The following is a 26,440-nucleotide window of genomic DNA, read 5'->3' as shown; positions in this document are numbered from 1 at the left end:
ACCTATAATAATCACCATATCATGGTCTTGCTAATCATTTTTGCACACCTTCATCTCTAACTATCAGAATAAGAGTGTTGCCTCATGGAGCACTGCTGATATACTGATTAGGACACTGAAAATCCCAGAGCTAATGTGATGGGTAACATACAATGGTCACATACACACACACTGTAAATGAGATATATCATGTACATTTCTCCTTTGAAGGCCAATAGCGGAGGACCACACCTATTTCACAGATACCTGTTGAAATCAAAGTCCAACGCAGCATATGGCACACAACTAAGACACCATCACTCAATAAGGGGAAAACAAGCCTCATATATGAGGCAGTCAATGTGCTTTTGCATCAGTAACAGGAATGTCTGACCAGACCCTTGACAGCAGTAAGTCCAACTGCATCCAATATTTGCAAGGACTATCTGTGACCAGAGTTCCATAGAAGCAGAACATAGACACCACAAGTGCCACTCATATGAGCAGCATTGTGCACATGACTTTCCATGTACATGTCAGCCCATTTCCTAACTCCTGACACACCCATGCACCTGGTCACAACCCACCTGTCTGAAGAGGTCCCTGGAATACTAAGATGTGTACCCTGATATTCCCTCCTCTACACACACAGACTAACAATAGCAATACAGTGTGATACACCCTTTCCTATGGTATGCCATTGTCATAGAACATCTGACTGCATGGACATCAGGTCAATTAATACACTGGCTTCTAGTTTCTAAGCCCTGTTAGCACCTGTAGATTGCTTCCCGTGTGAAAAAGTCTGTAGGCCATTAGAATGCAAATCTCACCTACAGGACTTGTGAGAAACTGATGCAGCCCACACCTGTGATCACCTCTATGCACACCACCTATTTCAACAAGCACTGCCCCTGCTGATGCCTGGAACTACATAGGAGTTGCCATTATGTCAAATACACCATTAAGCATTGATACTAATTAAGCCGTGTAACACAGCCCTTGGGTTCATTTGTCACCTTAAAAAACACAGGACATACACAGTTTGACATGTCAAATGTCTAGTTCGTTCTCCAAACAGTCTGGGTCAGACCACTGATTATGTAACTTGTCAAATTGCTGGATCCTGATTCACCCTGCATTCTGTCAGCCTGACTGGCATCTGTCTGTGCATCACACAAAAGTATCTGTGGTTCTACATATGTACCATACTTGCGTTAGCAAACCTCTCATTCATCAGGGGGTATTGGGCATGGGCTTCTTCAATGCATACACAAATACATTGTATAGCATCATCTGCCTTTTAACTGTACCATATGAGTTAAATCCTCTGTAAAAAGCAAAATTCATGGCCCATCCCTTGTCTGGGTCTTATTTATGCATGAATGACAAAGTTTTACAGTGTCCCAGGTCCGTATGCAGGGATTGGGTACGGGGCCTTCAGCAGAACCAGCAACCTCTGATAATGTCCATGAAAAATCCACACATGTCAGGACCCTGACAGTTCACACACAGAATCACAGTGCTCACAACATATTGATGGGCGTGGTTGGTCAATAGCTGCGAGAATAATCAGCAAAAAGGCTATGATGTTCCCAGATGCAGTGGGAATTGCAAAGGCTAACCCATGTACAAATGTTGTAATGACACCTGCCGGAACATGACACCTGAGACATTATCTCACTCAGCACACCAAGGTTGCCCTGTTGACTGTCTCATTACATGTCTTTAGTGACAGGGTGGGACCATCCCCATGTAGGTTCACATGTCCTCATCCACTTTACTCACATTGATCAACCAAGGATACTCAGTAGATACAGGAATAGCTGCCACTGACTCATGATGAGTCCTGGACCAAACTGTGACAAATTCCACCCCACAAAATATACAGGATCATCATTGGACCACACACATGAACAAGACACCTATGTGCAATTGATCACTGGAAATCTGTGGACACGTGCTGCCTCGTCTGCTGGTCCACCACAGCCACTTGAGAGTTGTGGCTCACTTCTATGACCTCAACTGTGATGTCATCATACTTTTGTGATTTACCTTTGTCTGTCTGGGCAAATAACATGGGACCCACTTCCTCAATGCATGTGTATGACTCAATGTGGGATTCACCAACTAGTGCCTAGGAAGCTGTTACCAAAACTCTAGGACATTGGATGTTGAAAATGTGGACCATTGACATGAACAAGTGTCTGCCATCTATCTGGTGCATGCTTTGTCACATGTGGTCTCTACGTTACCCTAAATCTTGGAAGTCCACATTACGGATGTTGCTACGTGGCTAACACATGTCCTCTCTCATTTCCACAATGACTTGAATCTAAGGTTTGGACACATGGATGTCACATTCATACAAGCATATGTGCAATAATGCTACATGTGATAGACACACACTTGGTCAACAAATACATTACTTGCCAAAGCACACACATTGAGCCAAAGGCATTTAGGTATTGTACATATGTGCGTCACATTGCTATCCTCTCCTGATGCCAAACATGCCCAATTTGTGTAACACATATATGTAGGCCACACATATGGCCATCTAGTGTGTCCGCCATCCGTAAAAAAACTGTGAAGGAAGTAGAGGATCATGGTCCGCTGCAGTATGATGTCACACATGTGAACATACACCATCAACACCATAGTGTGTGCCATCAGCCTATCTCTGATGTGTCCCAAATGTAACATAACATAAAAACAGAAGAAATGCCCAAAACCAGGTCATGCACTGAAATTTTGACGTTCCTAGCGTTATGCGTCATTTTTTGTCCACCAATACTGTATTTGCCTTATTTTTTGACGCACAGGAGTGAACATTAGGCCACATCCAGATATTTGTACAGGCCATGTACTATTATTTGGATGCGGGTTAATTTTCAATCCTGTGCATCACAAAAATTGATGCAGATACAGTATTGGTGGACAAAAAATGACGCATAACGCGAAAAAGGGTGGACATTTCATACAGGAAGTGATGTAATATGATATCCTGTTTACAGATCATGTCCAGTGGGTGTACTTTCACTTTCACTTTCACTTTGCAGTCTATGATTCTTCTAGACTGTGTGGCTGTGTAGAGAGTGGTGTCCTAGGATTATGTGCTTTTTTGTCCTGTGTGCTGTCTCTATTGTCAATTTGTGAAATAAATATAGTTGGTGTATACTGTCCTACTGTGTTTTGTGTCCATTTGTCCATTTACCTAGTGTTTTTGTTGTTTGTGGGAGTCTGTTGTGGGTAGTGGTAGTTTGGGGATAGTTGGGCTCTTTTAGTGTTTAAGTTTACTTTTCTTCTGTATTTGTACCCCTACTTTCCCCCTTTTCCCCTTTCTATTTCTTTAACTCCTATTCCCTTTCACATTTCCACAATGTCAGGTAGGCCACATCTTGGCAGGATGGGTGAAGAGGAGTTGGGGGCTTCATACGGCTTGTGTGCCATTTGTTGCCACTGATGATCGAGGCAGGGGGCAGGCTGATACAGGGGTATCACACAGAGGCACGCAGAATCCGGTGGGGAAAGGTACTGCATCACCTGCAGCGTGTGTATGCCAGCCAGAGGAGTGACCACCAGCTGAAGCACCGGTGGGCGGACCTCATCACCAGGGAGCAGGATCTCTTGGACCACTTGGGAATCGTGATTGGTGGCCCTGTTGGTGAGTACTAATCATGTAAATGTGCACGATTAAATGCTCTGTAGTGACATCAGATTATTTGTACTATGTCTGCCAGTTAACTTGCTGACTGTGTGTAATGCTGGGGAAACATACAGGGATAATTGATGCACTATGGTAAGGATCACAATTGCTAGCTGTCAGGTAGCACGTGCTCAGCAAACTTACAGGATACTTTTCCATTAAGTAAATTGGTGCAGCCTTTGTGTCAGACAACCAAACAAAATAGGAGCCAATCATGTCTATAAAGGGCACTTTTGCCAGAGAAGTAAGGATGTACCAACATATTGGCTAACTTTGTTGACGCAATAGCTAGACTGACTTTCGAATCATTACATGATGCAGAAAATGAGTGCTGGCTTCACGTCAATTGATTATAGCAAAGTGGCTCAGACATATGTCTCATTTGAGTCTGGTGAGTGTGGAAGGAAAGCGTTCACGGAAGTACTATGAATGTTTGGGATTATTGTGGTCCTTTATCTTTTTGGATACATGTCAGATCTGGATTTGGAAACATCGTGAAAAGGTGTAAGGTGCCCTCAGCTAACATCTTAGAATGTTTGTTGGAGTTAGTTGTGCCACATTCCATTAGGGATGGCAGTCCAAAGGTATGCACATGGGTTCACCTCTCCATGGTTGGCGCAAATCACCATAGCTGGGCCACATCAATTGAATAAACTGTAACAACAGGAGGGCTTACAAAAGTCCCTGGCCCTCCCTCTGTACATAGCACCTATGTGCCATTAATGTGTCATGGCCACATAGCATGTTTGACTGGTAATGCAGTCCTCAAGTAACCAGGCTTTGTATGTCTCCCTTGGATGCACATGATGAGACGATTACACTCCATAATTCTTTCAGGTTACCAATGACGGGGCATGTTTGCCACCACATGATAATTAGGGCCAATGCATGTGTGCAGATATGTGTGTAACTGTCACAGGAGACCCATGCTATGTACAAGTTGGCCGCAATATATCAGATGCAGTACCATCATGTCTGAATGGCTGCCATTTCCTTATTCAGCCTACACATTATATATGTTAATGAAATTGTTGGTCAGTGCATATATTTTGAGCACATTTCTTCCTTCCATGCCTTACAGGTGGACCAGCACCCTACACTGTGGAAGAGGTGGCAACATTTGAGGACCCCGACCACTCCAGTAAGTGTTGATATGTCTGTTATGTGTTGTGTTTACTGGTTTTGGACTCGTGTGTGTTGAACGCATAGCAAGGTGTGATGCGTTGGGCAATCATTTCTCTTGTTCCATGAGTGGGATTTCAGTTTCTCAAATCTTTAGAGTTGGCCAATGCGTATCCTATCGTATTATCTAGGGATTGTAGGCCATTCCTGTATGCCCCACAGTGAGTACTGGGGTGAGTCATTTGCATGACACTTGTATCAACAAGAGTCGCACTGAAGTCAGCTCAGATTTAGTCAGCCTGTCAGACCCACATCCTCCAAGATTGGTACAGCAAATTGCTTTCAAATAGACTTCTGCTTCCCTATTTACCAAGATACTTATTAAACTGTAGGTAGAACCTCCTAGCAGCATGTACTTCCACATGTAGTGCTACAAGTATGTGGAACTTGAGTGCAATGCCCTAGGTGTGCATGCTAATCATGATCAAGGGTGTTCTTGCAACTCTGTGTCTGATGTAAATCAGGCCTTACTGGAAGTATATGTTGTGTACCAAGTTCTGCATTTCCTGACATGTGTGGCCCTATGATTGGTCTAGGGTTTGCTGACTCCTAATTGTTGATAGACCTTACCTGTGGTGTGTGTGTAGAGCCAAACACATGTGGAGTTTTCTATACACTCCTCGGTGTACATGTCGTTGGAAATTGATAGTTGTTTATCCACCCCCCACCCTCAAACACGGGCATGGGTTTGTGAATGGGATACCTAGTACTGATGCTACCAGTATGTTACACATACATGTGAATAAGTGACTGTTTGGTTGGAACCTAGTATACACACTCAGGTTTGGCACTTGGTACTATGCTGGCAAGTCCAGTTACAACTTGCAGACCATGCAGCTTTAGTTTTGCATTCTGAACACTGACATTTGTAGCCCAGGTCTTGGTGGAGGATGTGCAGCATGATTGTTAGCTGATAACTGGCAGAACTCTGATGGCAAGTCAATGCCAGTTGTTACCCATCTTGTAGGTTATGGATGTGCTATGTGTGATATGACCTTTGTAGGCTGGCCTGCCATGTACTTCCTCAGGGAGATTCAATGATCTGTATTGTGATATGAGCTGTTACAAGTACAGTAGATGTATTGTCTGATTAACTTCCTGTGTCATTACACACAATGCAGTTACTAATGTAGAATATTTGCATTTGTCTTCACAGCTGCAAACCTGACTCCAGACCAGGTCCGTGAATTCCAGTGCCGGGCTATGAGATACCAGCACATCCTGCTGGTGGATTCGGGGTTCAGGAGGATGGCCCTTCGATATTGCCATGAACGGGCATCTGGGGCACGGAGGGCCTTCCCACAGGGTGGCCCTACTTTGCCCACCACAGCCACCACCAGCACAACCACCACTTCAAGCCAGGTGGCCCCACCCACAGCTGGGACTGTTGTGCCTACATCTGCTGGACTTCCAGGCCCCAGCATTGCTACAGGTGCAGGACAGCCCACTGGCCTTGGCTCAACACACACACAGACCTCCTCCACCGGTACCCAGACTGCCCCAGCTCCATCTGTTGACCCTGCAGCCTTCCACAACATGGAACGGAAGATGGACCGTGTCCTGTGCAAGTTAAGCCACCTGAGCCGGGATGTGCGCCACATTAACCGGCGTGTGAAGTCAATCAAGAGGACCCTCCGCAGGGACAACCTCTAGACTGTTTTTGAAATGGACATGATTCCCTCCCCTCCCTCCTCTTTCCTTGTTCTTATAGTTAGTGGGCTTAGGGGGCTTAGTGTTAGGTTAGTATAGGCTGTTAGTTTAGTTAGTGTTAGTGGGCGGGGGGTCCTCATTATTTCTATTTTTACTTATTAAGTGTGTGGGTGGGTTGGTGGAGGGCTATGTTGGGGTTCTTGTGTGATTAAAAAAAAAAGAAAAAAGAAAAAAAAAAAAAACTAAAGCAAAAAAATACAAAAAATATATAATTGTTTAGGATAGGATAGTATGTGTTTAGGTTAGTATGTGTTGTCCTCCATGTGTCCGGTCTCATAAGGGGGGTGGGGGGTGGATGTTTAGAACGTTTCATTACATGTGATAAGTAAGTGTAGCTTAGGTTAGTTAGGGAGAGTTGTGGGTAATGAGTAGTCAGGGTAGATTAGGGTAGGTAAGATTTTTCCCTCAGTTTCCTCTTCTGTGATTAGCATTTAATAAATATTTGGTTAACCCTTAACAGTATGTGTTAAATGGTACTTGAACCTGGCTTTGGAATCAGTGTACATGAATTGTGTACTATTACATTTGTGTCCTATGCTACAAACAAATCCCAACTGAGCTGTACGATTGGCAGCTACCCCAGAGCTACCTTGCAAAGTTTCCACCCTTCGTTGCAACCATCAATCACAGTTAATATGGATGACAATGTGTTTTTGTTGATAAGTGTGTTTTCTACGTCACAAACAGTGCTTCCAGACTTGGTATTGAGGGAACAGTTTTAGGTCTGACTGCAGTGTGATGATCAAGGACACCCTTATAAGATGAGTTCTTGTAGGCACTCTTGTATTCTTGTCTTCATGACTCTCATACGTCATTTGTGACACAGTTCAGCATGATTACCTATTTGTATGTATACTCAGACACCTTCATTCATGCAGTTTTTGTAGTGTTTGCTTAGATTAGTGTGCACTGTTATATGTGTTAGTATTGCATGGTGACAACATTTTGCGAACACTATTTGATGACTTAGATATCCCTTGAGGAAGCATTCTTCTGTCCAACACAGCATGATGGTGTATGGTTTCTCAGTTCATCAGATATGTCCCTCAGGATGGGCAGAGTGTGATGCAATCATGGGCACTGTGCAGATTTATCTGACTACATATGATCAGGACAGTTGTATTGACAAGCTACGTAATTTGACAGTAGGCACATTTCAGTTATCAACTGCAGTGTTGATATGTCACATTACCCAGAGACAGATTTGTTGTGTAAGTGCTATTTATTGAAAAGTGTTGTAGTGCTATCTGTACATTGTCCATGATTGTGAGTCCATTAGAGTGACATCTTACATTGTGATCCTACACAAGGGGTTACGGAAATGCTTTTGACATGCTGGGGTTGATGTTTCAGACAGTGCAGAAGGACAGGATTTGACAATGAGTAGGAGAGAGACAATCACTGGGCAGGCTGACAAGATATACAGTGGTAAGCAGAAAAGTCATTAAGTAGAGTTGTTGCAAGACTGGCAAGTTACAAAGTGCATGACCTTGGTAATAGTTGGCCATGTGGCAGGGACTAGTGCTTCCGGGTACTTTTCCTTGTGAATGTGATCTGTTCCACGTCTTCTTCTTCTGATGTGTGTGTTGCCTCCTCTGCCCTTGCTGTTTTTGGTTGTGAAGGGGCAACACACACCTCAGTGTTAGAAGATGTGGAGTCAGACATCCCGGTCGCTGCCACCTGGGAAGGTCATAAGGGCAGTTCTGCAGCAAGGAGGATCTGCTGGTTCTTGAGAATAGCAGCCACATCACGATGTTAGGCAGCCAGGTCGGCCCTGAGGGGTTCAATGTTGCATTCGTGCACGCGTTGACAGGATTGCTGTTGTAGGTGTTGGGTCAACTGTATTACAGCTGTGCTGATTTCCTTCTGGGTTTTTTGCTGTTCCTGCAAGATAGATGTTAGGGCTTGCATAGCTGCTGCCTGTTCCTCAGTAGACATCATGCACAAACGCACCCCCTCAAGGCTGGCTGCTATAGTTTGCATCACCATCCGCACCTCCTTGGCCAGCTCCCGCTATACTCCAACTACAGTTCTCTCAAAGCTGGTGCCAGTGTCATCTGAGTCCTCAGCTGTATTGGAGCTGGCAGCTCTTAGAATTGGGGTGGTGGATGGATCCTCTGCGATGACTGCTTGTTCTGTGCTCCTCCTTGTGACTGAAGGTGGGGTCTGGAGGGTTTCAAGGACCTTTTGGATAGTCTCCTGGGGAATGTTTATCGGCTCATCATCCATGTCATCAGGGTAATCTGGGACAGGCATATCCGCAGGAGATCCATCTTCCTCTGCAATGAAACAGGGTACAATTAGTGTGTCTGTGTTGTGGCATGAGTGATGTGACATGCCTGCCTTATGATTAATTCACATTGTGATCTTGTTTTGTGTTCATTGCACCAGTCCTTCAGATGGGCATTCTCCCAGGCCTATGGCCCACCTACATGTTACATGTATGTTATTGTGTTATTAGACTTGTCGGCATCATCTCTTCTAGGTGTTGGTTTTGGCCAAATAGAGAATTGCCACATTCTTGTCCTACTCAACCCTCCGTCTACATCCATTCTCATGGTGAGACCTTTCACTGGCTGTGGGTGCTCTGATGGCCCTCGCAGCACACTTAACAATATGGACCTGCCCCAATCTCTGATCTTTCACATCCACTTAAATGTATTTGACATGTGGCATATCCTATGCATAGCAATCTTATGACACAATATGAATGTTGGCATTGGTAATGTGTACTGCTGATGTTGCTGATGTTGGGGAATGCGTGGTACATTGGATTGCCCTGATAATCGTATCAGTGTCCTATTTCCTCCTCTGACTGTGCAGGTGTATTTCAGGGAACAGTTAAATGTGTCCCCCCCTCAATGCTGTTGTCTGAGCAGTATGACATTTGGGATGTTACATTGTGACCCAGGCACAGGATGGACCCTGACTTATGCAGCATGGGTATGTCCTTAGTGCTGTGTATCTCCTATTGTTGTTTACATTGGCTGATGTTTGCAACAACTATGGGCATTGACATTTGACAGTACTGGGGCATTTGTCTTTTTTCAGGGGATTGTTGAAGTTGTCATCCTCAACCCCCTAATTAAGGTGCGTATGATCCATAGGGAGGTTACTGCCATTGGCTACTCGAGCTGCACACAGAGCGGAAGTGGTAGTGGCAACTGTTGTCGCAGTTACATTCCAGTTGTCGGTATGGTTAGAGGTTGTTAAGAGGGCCCTAGTTAATGTGGGGGGTATGGTGGCTGACGTGTGCCGGGATGTCAGATTGATGTTATGGCCTTCCCTCCTGGCGTGGATTTCCCTTTGCTCCATCGTTGGCATGACAGCATGCCCCAATGGGACTGTTGTTGGTGTAGTGTAATGGTGTGCCCCAGCTTCTGTTTGTGCAGGCCATGCCCCCATGCTGTGCCCCTTTACCCATGCCACTCCATGTATATGATGACTTCCATGCATTTTGTGGTTTCTATCCCCCCCTGCTTACGGTTAACATTAGTGTATTTTGATTCCCCATGTGACGTACCCTGCATGTGTGTTGTCTCCTGGTAGTCTGTGCTGTCCTGTCCTTGAATCCCTGTGACGATCTCCTCTAGGATGACGGCTGCGACCATCTCATCCATGTGGTCCAGGGCCTCCTGGTGTGCTGGACTCTCACCTCCAATCTGCAGTGCTGCCTTCCTGTTCCTGCCCATCTTTTCCTTGGTCCTGCGCTTGCAGTCATGCCAGCGTTTCTTGCACTCGATGACTGTTCTGCGTACTTCTGCCACACTGTTAATCTTGCCATATTGCCTCTCTCCTACTGATTGACAACTTTGAGGTGACAAACAGTTGGTGCTGGTGTTCCGTCACCTCTTTAACCAGAATTTCCTGCTCCTCTGCACTGAAGCGACACTTTCTTTTCTTCTTATAAGTGTCCTGGTTCTTGTGTAGGTCCTCCTGGCTGGTTCCTGGTCTGTTGTCATCTTCCTGGGGTCTGTAGTGGCATCTGGGATCCATTTTGGCTCTCCTCTGGTGAAATGGTAGTGTTTGTGTTTTTTTTTACACTATTGCATCAAAAAACGGCGCATATCCGGTTTGCGGGGTCGTGAATCGACCCACAGTCATTTCCGCTGCGTTAACGTCATTTTGCTTTAAGACTTGACGCTGTGGTGTGCGTCAAAAATAATGACCGCCACCTGTGGTCTGCGCCGCCGTGCGTCAAAGTATAAATTTGACGCCCGCACGGCACACCAAAATGGCATTAGCCGGCGGTAATATTTTTGACGCAAAACTGGGCCGGCGCAGTTTTGCGTCAAAAAGTATAACTATGGCCCTAACTGTTTATGTGTCACAAATAGCGCCGTGTGTGAGAAAGAGTCACTCCACACTATACTCTATATCAACCGTCTCCAGTAGCATTGTGTCACACATCAGTGCACCCCTAGTTACACCAGGTGCCAGCAAATAGTAATCAGTGCACCCCTAATATACACCACATGTCACCAAGTAGTAATATGCAATCATGACGGTATCTAATACCTGCAAGGGGGGGGCGTCAAGGGCCAAAGCCTCATAGTAAGTCCAAATAAAAATGCAATCTCTCAGCTGCAGGACAGGTACATATTGCAAGCTAGTGTGACTCCAAACCCAAGGATGCTTATATACATATCTGAACCACGTAGGGACACCTATCCAAATGGCATGTACTTAGTCCTGCAGACAAGCTACTCACTGAGAATATCAATCCAGAAAATCATCACTATTATGGAGGCAAAGTGCACTTGCATCCTAACAGATATTGTCACAAGTCATACACTTACTAATGAATCAGCAACTCTTGATTGCCTCTTAGAACAGCATAATTGTTGTGCAAGAACGCCATTTAAACCGTGGTGGTCATTTTATATTGAAATATTGAGGTCAATATTTTCGTCCAATATATCATCAATATAATCATAATGGTGAATGAATACATTTACTATTCTTAATGCCACACCTACCTACCTTGACCTTATGTTGGTATTTGATGTTGTGAAATCAAGGGTCTAGAAATAAATTTAAAAAACTCAGTATTGTGGGGTAACACATTGTGGTCTCAAACAAAACATCCTGAAAATGTTACAGGGATGCAGGTAGCAAATCTAACATGTTGTGAACCTTTTTATTGTGGGTGCTCGAAATGTACAGACCCAGAAGGCTAGAGCTAGGGTTATTTATGAAAATAAGGGGATTGCTAACCTTTTTATTAATACTTTTACATTGCAACAGCAGTTCTAGCTCCTCAAAGTTAATGGGTAATCACCTAACTCAGACAGTGCATGAAGATAAATAAACAACTCACATAAGATTAAAACTTGGAGATGGGGCAAATTTGTATTGGGCCTGACATGTCTCTGAGAAAAAGTTTAACTCAATTAGAATACTCATACCTACGCAATCACTCTAGCAAAAAGATCTGCTGGAGCTGAGGAGTGACCTGTACCTGGTTCACATTCAGAAAGTTTGGAAATCTTTAAAAAAGTGAGAATCACAGCTGTCAGCAGAAGCAATGTAGAAAGTCACTTCTTCAGCATGCTTTGTCCATACCAAGATGCTGGCAAGATTTTACCTTGATTTACAGCAAACATCTCCATTTCTGTTACCTGAGGAATTGTATCCTCCCCTCCTATTTGCTGGTTATAACTGGTGGTCACTTTTAGCATGAAGACCAGGTCTTCCTGGAACTTTGCTATGCTTGCTATCAAAGATGGCAGAGTCTTAGTGTGAATGGGTCCCCCTGAAGTCTGAGGAGCCCCAACCTCAGGATTTTCATTGATGCCAATCAAGGGGACAGGACCTGAGTCACACCTCTTAGAGATCAGAGCTCATTCCAGGCAGAGGCAAGCAGCAGGAATCGGGCAGATTCAGGGAAGCTTAGTTGATGCTTGTCAGCTGGGCAGCTGCAGGGAGGTCTCTGGAAGCTTGCTGTGCCCCTGTAACTCACACAGGAGGCTAGCCCTTGGAGCCACTCTGGTATTCTTGGGTTCAAGGGCGCTGGTCTAGTTTTTCTTCAGTGCCTCTGAATCTTCCACAGGTCCAGAAGTGGTCTGATTTGGGGTCTGACAGTGCCACCTTTTACTCCCAGTGCCAGCCTGTCAGTGGGGATGTCCCCTTTGTCCACACTTCCTCCTTTGTGAACTTGGCTCCAAACTGTCTATGGTGACAAAAGAGTCCCTCCCCAGCTATCCTGGCAGGATGGCCCAGCAAGTTCACACCTAGGCTTCCTTTGTCTCTATGTTTGGCAGCAATACATAACTCACAACAGCAGAGTCATGTGACCCAGGCTATTGACATTGAAGCACAGTGAATCTGGGCACAAACATTTCAAATTTCCAAAAGTGCAATTTTATAATTATAACTTAAGAACTGATTTTGCCATTAAAAATAATTTTAAATTACAATTTCAAAGAGACGAATTAGTATTTTTATACTTTCTCCAAATTTTTAGTTAGCACTTATTAAATGTAACAAGTTAACCTAATGTTAGTCAATGGGAAGGACAGACCTTACAGAAGTGAAAACGACTTTAGGATTTTTTTCACTGCCAGGACGTGTAAAACTTAAATACACATGCCCTACTTTTTAAGTGTAATGTGCCCTGTCCTATAAGGCTTTAGGACCTATCATAGGGATCACATAAGTTTAAAAAAAGAAAGTTTAAACCTGGCAAAGGATTTATTTTGCCCGGCCAAAATGGCAGATTAAAATTACACTGCAAGCTGCAGTGACAGGCCTGAGTCATGTTTCATGTGCTACTTTGGTGGGTGACAAAATGAGTGCTGCAGACTCACTGTTAGACTTGGCATCATTGATGTGGTCTCCCCTAACTTTTCGCCTCTACTTTCCAGGTTGTTTCTGTGTGCTGGGTTGTTTGCTCTGGACACTTTACCACTGCTGACCAGTGCTAAAGTGTAAGGCCCATATTTATACTTTTTGACGCACAACAGCGCCAATGCAGTTGTGCGTCAAACATTTTACCGCCGGCTAACGCCATTCCAACACGCCATGCAGGCGCCTTATTTATGGAATTACGTTAGCCGGCGCTGCGGACTGGTGTGAGTCAAAAAAAATGACTCACACCAGGCGGCGTATGGGAAAATGGGGGTTGTGCGTCAAAAAATGGGGCAAGTCAGGTCTGAGGCAAAATTCAGGCCTCAAACCGGATTTGCGCCATTTTTTTTGACGCCCAACCTCCATTGACATGACTCCTGTCTTAACAAAGACAGGAGTCATGCCCCCTTGCCCAATGGCCATGCCCAGGGGACTTATGTCCCCTGGGCATGGTCATTGGGCATAGTGGCATGTAGGGGGGCCCAAATCAGGCCCCCCATGCCACAACAAAAATCTGAGGGAGAAGGGGCCCGCAAGTGCCTTACATGTGATCACGATTGTCACATGAGGGGGGACCCCAAATGTCCTAAGTGGACACTGGCACCCACTGGTGCTCAGTCACATGATTTATCCAGTGTACCGCTTGGGGAGTAGTTGGTTCCAGGAGGGCGGGGGACATCTGAGAGGACCCTTGTCTCACTAGGGGACAGTGAGATGGCCCAGAGAACCCTCATGCCTGATATTACTAAGAAATACAGGCAGTCTGTGACCATCTATGGACAGAGGGTGGAGGCTCTGAGAGACACAGGAGCCAGTGTGACTAAAGTGAGGAGTCACTTAGTGTCTGAAGAGCAGATAGATACCCGTGCACTTCACCAAGTAGTTGCTGTGGACAACTAAGAGTGCCTATGCAGAGTGACGCAGGTTCTCTTTGAATGGGGGGGGGTCCCAGGTTCCTTGAAGGTAGCTGTGAGTCCAAACATGCCTGTAGATTGTTTGCTTGGCAATGACCTAGAGGATTCCTCTTTGCAGAAAGTGGAATGCAGGTCACACTTGGAAATGTTGGTGTGCCTGGTGGGCCTGTGGTTCTACCAGGTCTATAGAAGCCCACCAGGGTGATCACGAGACCCTGGAGCCTGAAAGAGTGGCTCAGGTGTCTGCCAGAAGGAGGAAGGGCAAGGAGCCTGGGAATCCAGACCCAGAAGCTCTCACAGTCCAGGAGGAGGGTGAACCTGAGGGGGAGGCACTGGAGCCTTCAGAGGAACAGCTGGCTGAACTGGGAGACGTCCATGAGCTGTCACACCAGCAGCAGGAAAGGGGGCCCACCAGGGAAGCATTTTGTGAGGCACAGAAAACATGCCCTACTCTGGAGGGTTTGCGGCGGCAGGCTGCAGACTAGGTGTCTGGGAAGCAGCCTGGTTCACGTTTGATTTACTGGGAGGATGGCCTCCTACAAAGTGAGTCTAAGGTTCCTGAGCCTGAGTCAGCCCATGTGCTGGTGGTACCCTAGTGCTTCAGAGCTTTCCTACTGGATCTGGATCATGATGTGCCTTTAGTTGGACATTTGGGGCAGGACAAGACATGTGAATGGCTTGTCACCCACTTTTAATGGCCCCTAATGTGCAGGCACTCAGACGCTCATTGTAAGTCTTGCCCATCTTGTCAGGCAAGTGGCAAGAGTGAGGGAGAATACAAGGCCCCCCTATAATCATTCCTTGTCATTAGTACTCCCTTTAAAGGTGTTGGTATTGACATTGTGTTGCCTCTGAATCTCTAGACAGCCATGGGTAACAGGTTTATCCTAGTCCTGGTGGACCAAGCCACCTGGTACCTGGGAGCCGTTACTTTGAAATCGATCACTGCCCCTTTGGTGGGAAGAGCATTGATGGGAGTGTTCACCCGCATGGAGTTCCCCAAGGAGGTTGTTTCTGATAGGGATACCAACTTCATATCAACTTATATGAAATCTCTGTGGAGGATGTGTGGGATAACGTATAAGCTCACCACAACCTACCACCCCCAAAGCAATGGTCTGGTTGAGAGATTCAACCACCCCTTGAAGGGCATGATATTGGGCATGTCAGAGCCCTTGAGGTGGAAGTTGAGCATCCTCTTGCCCTGCATTCTGTTTGCTTACTGGGAGATACCTCAAAAAGGACTTGGCTTTAGTCCTTTTGAGCTGTTGTGTGGCCACCATGTGAGGGGACCTTAGAGACTGATAAAGAATGCTTTGGAGGAGGCCCCTAGTAAACCCCCCAGGATGTATTCAGTTACATACCAGCTCTGAGAAACCAGACTGCGTGCTTCAGAGCTCTCGCACAACAGAACCTGGAGGCAAGCTAGGAAGACATGAAATGCTGGTATGACCAGAATGCCACTCTGGTTGAGTTTCAACCTGGTCTGAAAGTGTGGGTGATGGCACCAGTGGAGACTAGGACGCTCCAGAACAAGTGGACTGGGCCCTTTGAGGTGGTGGAGCGCAAGAATGAAGTCACCTAACTGGTGGACTTGCGGACTCCCAGGAACCCCTTCAGGGTCCTGCATGTGAACCGGCTCAAGCCACACTTTGAGCGGACTGAATTGCCCATTCTCCTAGCAACAGATAATGGGGTGGAGGAAGAGAGTGAGCTTCATCCTGACGTGCTGTCTGCTGGAGAAAAGGATGGGTATGTGGAGGGAGTCAACCTCTCCCCCTCCCTGACCCCAGCTTAGTAGAGGGACTGTCAGCAGGTGTTGGGTGGGTTCGCCTCACTGTTCTCCCTGATCCCAGGGGTCACACACTTGTGTACACATGAAGTGGACACTGGGGAAGGTCCCCCTGTTACAGAGTGACTGACAGGGTCAGGGATAACATTAAAGAAGAAGTTTCTACAATGTTAGTGTTGGGGGTTATTGAGTTTTCCAGCAGTCCTTGGGCCAGCCCTCTGTTTTCGGTCCCAAAGCCCGCTGCTCCTGGTGCCACTTCAGAACTCTGGTTCTGTGTTGATTACGGGGGACTCAAAGCAGTCACTAAGACTGATGTGCACCCTAGCCCCTGAGCTGATGAGCTCATTGACCGGTTGGGAGCTGCCAAGTACCTGAGTAGTTTTTATCTTACCTCTAGGTACTGGCAGATCGCCCTCACTGAGGGGGCTAAGGAGAGGTCTGCATTCTCCACACCAGATGGACACTACCAGTTTAGGGTGATACCTTTTGGGATGAAGAATGCCCCTGCCACTTTTCAGAGGTTGGTCAACCAGGTGTTGGATGGACCAGATAATTTCAGTGCCGCCGACATGGACCACATTGCAGTGTTCAGTTCCTTGTGGGAGGAACACTTGCAGGACCTCTGCAAAGTGTTGGAGGCCCTGCAGAAGGCAGGCCTCACTATTACGACAAGCAAGTGTCAAATAGGGCAGGGTTCTGTGGTGTACTTGGGACATCAGGTGTGGAGTGGCCAGGTGGCGCCCCTACAGCTAAACATTGAACCATTCTGGTCTGGGAGCCCCCAAGACCCAGACTGAGGTTAGAGCCTTTTTAGGTCTCACTGGATACTATAGGAGGTTTTTCAAGGGGTATGGCACAATTGTTGCTCCCTTGAGAGAATTAACTTCCAAAAAGCAGCCCAGAAATGTGATCTGGACTGAGTCTTGCCAAACAGCTTTTGATGCCCTGAAGGCTGCCATGTGCACAGCACCTATGCTGAAGGCACTTGACTATTCCAAGGAGTTTGTTGTGCATACAGATACCTTAGAGCATGGTATCAGAGCAGTACTCTCACAGCCTAAAGAAGAGGGCCTAGATCAACCTGTAGCCTTCATTAGCAGGAGGTTACTTTCCAGGGAACGTAGGTGGAGTACAATTGAGCATGAGGCTTTTCCTGTGGTCTGGCCACTGAAGAATCTAAGACCCTACTTGTTTAGGACTCACTTCCAGGTTCAGACAGACCACAGGACCCTCAGATGGTTCATGCAGATGAGGGGTGAAAATCCCAAATTTTTAGATGGAACATCCCCCCACAGGGAATTGGTTTTACAGTGGAACACCGCCCTGGCACGGACCACGACAATCCTTATGGTCTGTCCAGATTCTTCCGCCTTTGTGATGAGAACTCCAATGAGGCTGGGTAGTTGCTCCCCACTTTCAGTTAGGGGGGGACACGTGTTAGACTTGGCATCATTGGCTCTACTTCCCAGGTTGTTTCTGTGTGATGGACACTGTTTTTGCTGTTTTGTTTGCTCTGGACATTTTACCACTGCTGACCAGTGCTAAAGTGAAAGTGTTCCCTGTATAAACTGTACGTGTACATTGGCTTATCCATGATTGGCATATTTGATTTGCTAATAAATCCCTAGTAAAGTGCACTAGAGGTGCCCAGGGCATGCAAATCAAATGCTACTAGTGGGCCTACAGCACTGGTTGTGCCGCCCACATTAGTAGCCCTATAACCATGTCTCAGACCTGCCACTGCCATGTCTGTGTGCGTAGGAAAGTACCATTTTTCTTGGCAAGTTACCCCCAATTTCTTCCAGTTTGTCAGTGTATTTTTACTGTGTCACTGGGATCCTGCTAGCCAGGACCCCAGTGCTCATAGTTTATGGCCTATATGTGTTGTCAGTATGCTTGAGTGTGTCACTGCAGTTCTGCTAACCAGAACTCCAGTGATTATGATCTGTCTGTTTACCAAATTTGTCATTATAGTTAGTGACTTCATATTCCAATTCAAACTGGCATACTGGAATCCCCTTATAAGGGGTTCCAGGAGCTCCTTCTGGACTGCAGCATTTCTTTTGCCACCCATAAGGAGTTCACACAAACACTCCTTCAGGACTGGCACTGCAGCCTGAGTGAATTAGTACACACACAATTTCACAGCCATTTTCACTGCACCAAGTAACTTATATGTCACCTATATGTCTAACCTTCAGTTATTGAAGGCTAGGTGCAAAGGTACTGTGTGTGAGGACACCCTTGCACTAGCAAAGATACACGCACGTTGTCCAGGCCCAATTTCCCAGACTTCGTGAGTGCGGGGACACAATTATAAGCGTGCACTACATATATTTCTATATATATATGTAGCTTCACAATAGTAACTCTGAATATGGCCATGTGAGGTGTCTAAGATTGTAAAATGAAACCCACAATCCAAATCTGGTATTGGGGGGGCAAATTCCATGCAACCTCGGGGCTCCACCATGGACCCCCAGTACTACCAAACCAGCTCTCTGAGGTTTCCACTGCAGACCCAGCTGCTGCCACCTTACAGACAGGTTTCTGACCTCCTGGGGATGGAGTAGCTCAATCCCAGGAAGGCAGAACAATGCATTTCCTTTAGGAGAAGGTTTTTCCACCCTTTTCCATTGGAAATAGGTGTTACAGGCATGGGAGGGGTATCCTCCCAGAGCCTCTGGAAATGCTTTGAAGGGCACACATGGTGCCCTCCTTGCATAATTCAGTCTACACTGTTTCAGGGATCCCCAGTCCCAGCTCTGGTGCGAAACTGGGCAAAGGAAAGGGAAGTGACCACTCCCCTGTCCATCACCACCCCAGGGGTGGTGCCCAGAGCTCCTCCAGAGTGTCGCCCGCATTAACCATCTTGGATTCCAAGGTGTGGGGACCCTCTGGGAGCATCTGAGTGGCCAGTGCCAGCAGATGATGTCAGAGACCCCTTCTGATAAGTGCATACCTGGGTAGGTAGCCAATCCCCGTCTCAGGGCTACTTAGGGTCTCTCCTCTGGGTGTTTCCTCAGATTCGGTTTGCAAGACTCCACCCGTACTCCTCTGCATCCTCTGCTTCAGCTTCTGACCGTTGGATGAACCGCAGACTACTCCAGGAACTACTGTAACTGCAACAGAGTATCCAGGAAGAGTGTGATCTGCAACTTCAGCTCCAGCCAGCAACTTCAACAGTCTGCTCTGAGGACTACCAGTCTTCACCCTGCACCAGAAGAGCCGAAGGAATCTCCTGTGAGGGAACGGAGTCACTTCCCTGCTTCAACAGGCACCTCTCTGCAATGACGACCGGTACTCTAATTCTCCTCGCCTGCCGATGTGCATGATCCCTGGAACAGAGGTGGTAAACCAAAGTGATCCTGACTGTCCAAATGTCCAGCTGTACAAATTTGGTGGCGGTAAGGGCTTGTATCCATGTGCTAGACAGTACCTCTGTGGATTGCATCCTCTGCAGCTCTGTGCGTTTCTGTGCACTTCTTCTAAAAGTTCTTTGGGCACAGTGTATCTCAGGTCACCAGCACTCTATCCTGTTATGCTCAGCTCCCTGATTTGTTCTCCTGTGGGGTGGGATCCCTTTGTGTAGTGCTACGATGACCGCACTTTGCAACTCCTTTGTCCTCATGTCCTGGGACTCCGGTGGGTGCAGCCTTGTCTTCTGATGGCTCTCTGAAGTGCTGAGAGCCCCCTCTGTCTCTTCAGTCTGAGATGACACTCCCAGGTCCCTCCCGGGCCTGGAAAGCTCCTCTTTGATGCAAAACACGTTGTTGCATCAACCAACGCTTGCTGGCAGAATCCAGTGGCGCAAACATCCTACATCCAACGACTCGACGTGGGACATCTCTTGCACCAAGCAGGAACCCGCAACCCTCTTCTTTGGTGCATTTCTGTACTTTTCTTCCAATCGGAGAATCCACTTTTGCACCTTCATCCAGGTTGGCAGGGCCTCCTGTTCTTCCTGGACTCTTCATCGACTTCTGGACTTGGTCTCTTCTCTCCACAGATCTTCAGGTCCAGGAATCCATCACTGGTTTCTTGCAGTCTTGCTTGGTTCTTGCATAATCCTTTACCACAACCTCTTGTGTGTTCTGAGGAAACCTGCTGTACTTTACTCCTGTTTTTGTGGGCTCTAGGGTGGGGTACTTTACTTACCTTTGGTGTTTTCTTACACTCCCAGCGCCCCTCTACACACTACACTTGCTAGGGGAGAATCCAACTTTAACATTCTACTATTTTAGTATATGGTTGTGTTGCCCCTATGCCCATTGCAATTTATTATGTTCTTCACTGTTTGCACTATTCTATGACTGTTTAGCTACCTGATTTTGGTTACTGTAGGAAAGTACCATCATTCTTGGCATGTTACCCCCATTTTTACCTGTATGCCAGTATGTTTTTGCCTGTCTAACTGGGATCATGCCTTTCAGGACCCCAGAGCTCATAGTTTATGGCCTAATAAGTGTGGTGTGTATAGTGTTTAACTGTGTCACTGAGGCTCTGCTAATCAGAACCTCAGTGCTTATGCTCTCTCTGCTTTTAAATTTGTCACTATAGGCTAGAAACTTCATTTACCAATTTCAATTGGCACACTGGACCTCCCTTATAAGTCCCTAGTGTACGATACCTAGGTACCCAGGGCAATAAGGTTCCCGGAGATCCTTATTGGCTGCAGCATTTCTTTTGCCACCCAAACAAACCATTCCACAGGCCTACCAATGCAGCCTGCGTGAAATAGTGCACACACTATTTCACAGCTATGTTCACTGCACTTAAGTAACTTATTAGTCACCTATACGTCTAGCCTTCACTTGCTGAAGGTTACATGCAAAGTTACTGAGTGTGAGGGCACCCTTACACTAGCCGAGGTGCCCCCACATAGTTCAAGGCCAATTCCCAGGACTTTGTGAGTGCGGGTACGCCATTACACGTGCGAACTACATATAGGTCAATACCTATATGTAACTTCACAATGGTAGTTCTGAATATGGCCATATAAGATGTCTAAAATCAAAACAAAGCATGTCCTTTGGTAGCAGGGTATTACACCCTCTCTCTTTGGAAATAGGAGTTACAGGCTGGGGAGGGGTAGCCTCCCCCAGCCTCTGGCAATGCCTTGAAGGGCACATATGGTGCCCTCCTTGCATAAGCCAGTCTACATTGGTTCAGGGACCCGTGTCCCTACTCTGGAGCAAAACTGGACAAAAGGAAAGGGGAGTGACCACTCCCCTGCCCATCACCACCCTAGGGATGGTTCCTGGAGCTCTTCCAGTGTGTCCCAGACTTCAGCCATCTTGCTTTGCAAGGTGTGGGGGAACTCTGAAGGCTTCTTAGTAGCCAATCCCCCTCTCAGGACTATTTAGGGTGTCTCACGTGAGTTCTCTTCAGATTCTACTTGCAAGGTTCCAGCAGGAATCCTCTGCAGCTACTACTTCATTCTCTGACCTCAGATCAACCTAGGCTGCTCCAGGAACCGCTATAACAGCAAAAAAGTATCCATAAGAGATACCGTTCCTCTGCAACTTCAGCCCCAGCCAGCAACTGCATCAGTTTCCATGGTGTGCATGCTCTGGGGACTCCCTGTCTTCACCCTGCACCAGAAGGACCGAAGAAATCTCCTGTGAAGTGTCAGAATCACTTCCCTGCTCATGCAGGTACCTTCTAAGTCGGCAACCGGTTCTTTTGGACTCCTCTCCTGGCGACAAGCGTGCTCTTTGGAACACAGAGGGTGGACCCCATCGACACAGACTGTTCTGACATCCTGCTGTCCCAATTTGGAGGAGGTAAGACCTTGCCTTCCCCAAGGACAATAATATCCATGTGCACCACATCTTCTTCACCTCCTGAGGCCTCCATGCACTATTTGCAAAATTCCTTCATGCACAGACTGGCCCATGTTGTTCTCTGGTGGCGTGGGACCTTCCTTTGTAGTGCTGCACCAACCGCATTTTGCACCTCCTTTGTCCCTGTGTCCTGGGACTCCCGTGGGTGCTATCTGGTGCTCTGAGGGCTCTCTGAAGTGCAGAGAGCCCCCTCCTTCTCCTCACATAGAGATAAGGCCCCCATGTCTATTCTGGGTCCAGATAGCGCCAACTTGACACAAAATGCGACTTTGCCAGTACCAACGATTGCTGGAGGAATCCAGCGCCAAAACTCACCTGCATCCAACGTCACAACGTAGGACATCCAGTACATCATGCAGAAACTGCTGACATCTTCCTTGGGTGCATTTCTGCAGTCTTCGTCCAACTGGGGACTCTTCTTTTGCACCCTCTTCTGGGTTGCCAGGGGCTCCTGTCCTTCTTGGAACTTCTTTCGACTTCTGCACTTGGTCTCCTTTCTTTGCAGGTCTTCAGGCCCAGTTATCCACCATTTGTTTTTTACAATCTTGCTTGGTTCTTGCAATAACTCTAATCACGACTTGTAGTGTGTCCTAAGGAAACTTGTAGTACTTTACTCCTGCGTTTATGGGCTCTCGGGTGGGGTAATTTACTTACCTCTACTGCATTCTCACCCTCCCTGCAATTCTGCACACACTACACTTCTCTAAGGTGGAATTTGTGATTCACATTCCACTTTCTTAGTATATGTTTTTTGCTGCCCCTAGACCTATTTTCTCCCTTTGCATTCTATAGCATTTCCTATTGTTTGCACTATCCTATGTCTAATTACTTATCTTGTTTTGGTGTCTAGTGTATATATTGTGTATAACACTTACCTCCAGAAGGAGTATTGCCTCTGGGATATTTTTGGTACTGTGTCACCCAAGAAAACGACCTTTATTTTTGGTAACACTGAGTATTGTCTTTACTTTTGTACAAGTACTGTGTAACTATAAGTGGTATTGCAGGAGCTTTGCAAGTCTACTAGTTCAGCCTAAGCTGCTCTGCTACAGCTACCTTTATCAGCCTAAGCTGCTAGAACACCACTACATTTCACTAATAAGCGATAACTGGACCTGGTGTAAGGTGTAATTTCCCAAGGTACCCACTACAAACCAGGCCAGGCTCCTGCATTGGTGGTGTAGCGGTGGGATAAGTACTTGCAATTGCTTTACCACTTTTGTTACTGGTGCTTTTCACAAGAAAAGATTGCTCCAATACTTAGAGCATACGTAGTATATACCTAGAAGTAACGTTCTAAGTTTCTAAAAAGTTCTTTAAACTTTGCAAACGTTTTTACAAAGTTCTGAAAACTTTTCTTCTTTTCTCTAAAAAGTTTTCTTCTTTTCTCTAAAAAGTTAGCTCTGTTAGTCTACTACCTTTTTACTCACTTGCCTAAACTTTTTCTCTTTCAATATGTGTTCTGTAGAAGCTAACCCTAGAGTTGTAAAAACTACTATGAAAATGTAAACTTAAAAAATTTGATATTGTGGCCCCCTAGACCCTCCAACAGCTTCTGGCAATAGATTCATCCTTGTTGTCGTGGACCATGCCACAAGGTATCCACAAGCTATCCCCTTAAGGACCACTACAACACCTGCAGTGGCAAAAGCCCTCCTGGGAATCCTTTCCAGGGTGGGTTTCCCTAAGGGAGTTCTATCAGACAGAGGAAGTAACTTCATGTCTGCATACCTCAAAGCAATGTAGAAGGAGTGTGGTGTTACTTACAAGTTCACCACCCCTTATCATCCACAAACTAATGGATTGGTTGAGAGGTTTAATAAACCTATCAAAGACATGATCATGGGACTTTCTGAAAAACTCAGAAGGAGATGGGATGTCCTCTTGCCATGCCTCCATTTCGCCTACAGGGAGGTACCCCAAAAAGGAGTGGGCTACAGCCACTTTGAACTCCTATTTTGTCACCCTGTTAGGGGTCCCCTTGCTCTTGTTAAGAAGGGTTAGGAACAGCCTTTAAAACCTCCAAAGCAAGACATTGTGGACTATGCACTTGGCCTAAGATCTAGAGTTCATGAAAAAGGCCACTAAAAACCTTCAGGCCAGCCAAGTGCTCCAAAAACAATGGCATGACCAGAAGGCTGTCCTGACAGAACACCACCCAGGACATAAGGTGTGGGTATAGGAGCCTGTGGCCCCTAAAGCACTCCAGGACAAATGGATTGGACCCCATGCCATTGTGGAAAAGAAAGGTGAGGTCACCTATCTGGTGGACATGGGCACTGCCAGAAGCCCCCTAGGGTGCTTCATGTCAAATGCCTGAAATCTTACTATAACAGGGTTGACTTAACCCTGCTTAGGGCCACAGATGAGGGGCAGGAGGAAGAAAGTGACACTCTCCCTGACCTCTTCTCCAACAGTGAAGCTGATGGCTTATTGGAAGGAGTGGTTCTTGCAGACTGCCTTATTGCTGAGCCGAAGGAAGACTGTTAACATCTCCTAGGACAGTTTTCTGAACTCTTCTCATTCACACCTGGTACAACTACTTAGTGTGAACATACAATTGACACTGGAGATAGTTTAACTGTCAAAAGTAAAATTTACAGGCAACCTGACCATGTCAGAGATTGCATTAAAACAGAGGTTCCGAAAATTTTGGATCTAGGAGTTATTGAGGCTTCTGATAGCCCCTGGGCCAGCCCAGTGGTGCTTGTCCCCAAATCGCAAAGCAAAGATGGAAAGAGATAAATGTGGTTTTGTGTGGACTACAGGGGTCTTAATACAATAACCACAACTGATGCTCTCCCTATACCCAGGGCAGATGAGCTCATAGATACACTGGCATCTACCAAGTATCTAAGCACCTTTGATTTGACTGCAGGGTATTGGCAAATCAAAGGGTCAGACGACTCAAAAACAAAAACTGAATTTTCTACCATAGGAGGGCATTATCAATTCACTGTTATGCCCTTTGGTTTGAAAAATGCACCTGCCACTTTTCAGAGGCTGGTGAATTCAGTCATCCAAGGTTTGGAAGCTTTCAGTGCAGCATACTTAGATGATATTGCAGTATCCAGATCCACCTGGGATGACCACCTGGTCCACCTCAGGGAAGTTTTGGAGGCCGTGAAAAAGGCCAGATAGGGCAGGGGAAAGTGGTTTGTCTGGGCCACCTGGTAGGTAGAGAGCAGATTGAACCACTACAGGGGAGAACTCAGACCATTATGGACTGGGCTCCCCCTACTACACAGACCCCAGTCACAGCCTTCATAGGTCTCACTGGGAATTACAGGAAGTTCATTAAGAACTATGGCTCCATTGTTGCCCCACTTAATGACCTTACCAGTAAGAAAATGCCTAAAAAGGTATTGTGGACAACTAGCTGTCAGGAAGCCTTTGAGGAGCTTAAGCAGGCAATGTGCTCTGCACCTGTCTTAAAGAGCCCAAACTACTCCAAAAAAAACCATTATCTAAACAGATGCTTCTGAATTAGGGCTAGGGGCTGTACTATCACAACTTAACTAATAGGGCCAGGATCAACCTATTGCTTTCATTAGCAGGAGGTTGCCCCCTAGGAAAAAGCGTTGGTCTGCCATAGAGAGGCAGGCCTTTGCTGTGGTCTGGGCCTTGAAGAAGCTGAGACCCTACTTGTTTAGGATTCACTTCATTGTTCAAACAGACCACAAACCACTATTATGGCTTAAACAAATGAAAGGTGAAAACCCTAAATTGTTGAGGTATTCTATTTCCCTACAGGGTATGGACTTTACAGTGGAACATAGACCTGGGAGTACCCACTCCAATGCAGATGGACTCTCCAGATATTTCCACTTAGACAATGAAGACTCATCTGGGCAAGGGTAGCCTTATTGTCCCCCCTTTTTACCTGTATGTCAGTATGTTTTTGCCTGTCTCACTGGGATCCTGCTGGTCAGGACCCCAGTGCTCGTAGTTTATGGCCTAATGTGTGTGGTGTGTATAGTGTTTGCGTCACTGAGGCTCTGCTAATCAGAACCTCAGTGCTTATGCTCTCTCTGCTGGTAAATTTGTCACTATACTGTAGGCTAGTGACTTCATTTACCAATTTCAATTAGCACACTGGACCCTCCTTATAAGTCCCTAGTATATGGTACCTAGGTACCCAGGGCATAGGGGTTTCAGGAGATCTTTATGGGCTGCAGCATTTCTTTTGCCACCCATAAGGAGCTCAGACAAACCCTTCCACAGGCCTGCCATTGCAACCTGTGTGAAATAGTGGACACACTATTTCACAGCCATTTTTACTGCACTTAAGTCGCCTATATGTGTAACCATCACTTGCTGAAGGTTAGGTGCAAAGTTATTAAGTGTGAGGGCACCCTTGCACTAGCAGAGGTGCCCCAACATAGTTCAGGGCTAATTCTCAGGTCTTTCTGAGTGCGGGGATGCCATTACATGTGTGCACTACATATAGGACAATACC

The sequence above is a fragment of the Pleurodeles waltl genome, chromosome 2_2 (genome assembly GCF_031143425.1).
Source record: "Pleurodeles waltl isolate 20211129_DDA chromosome 2_2, aPleWal1.hap1.20221129, whole genome shotgun sequence".
NCBI classification, from domain to species: domain Eukaryota; kingdom Metazoa; phylum Chordata; class Amphibia; order Caudata; family Salamandridae; genus Pleurodeles; species Pleurodeles waltl.
The sequence above is the reverse complement of the archived record's forward strand: the minus strand, read 5'-3'. Positions refer to the sequence as shown.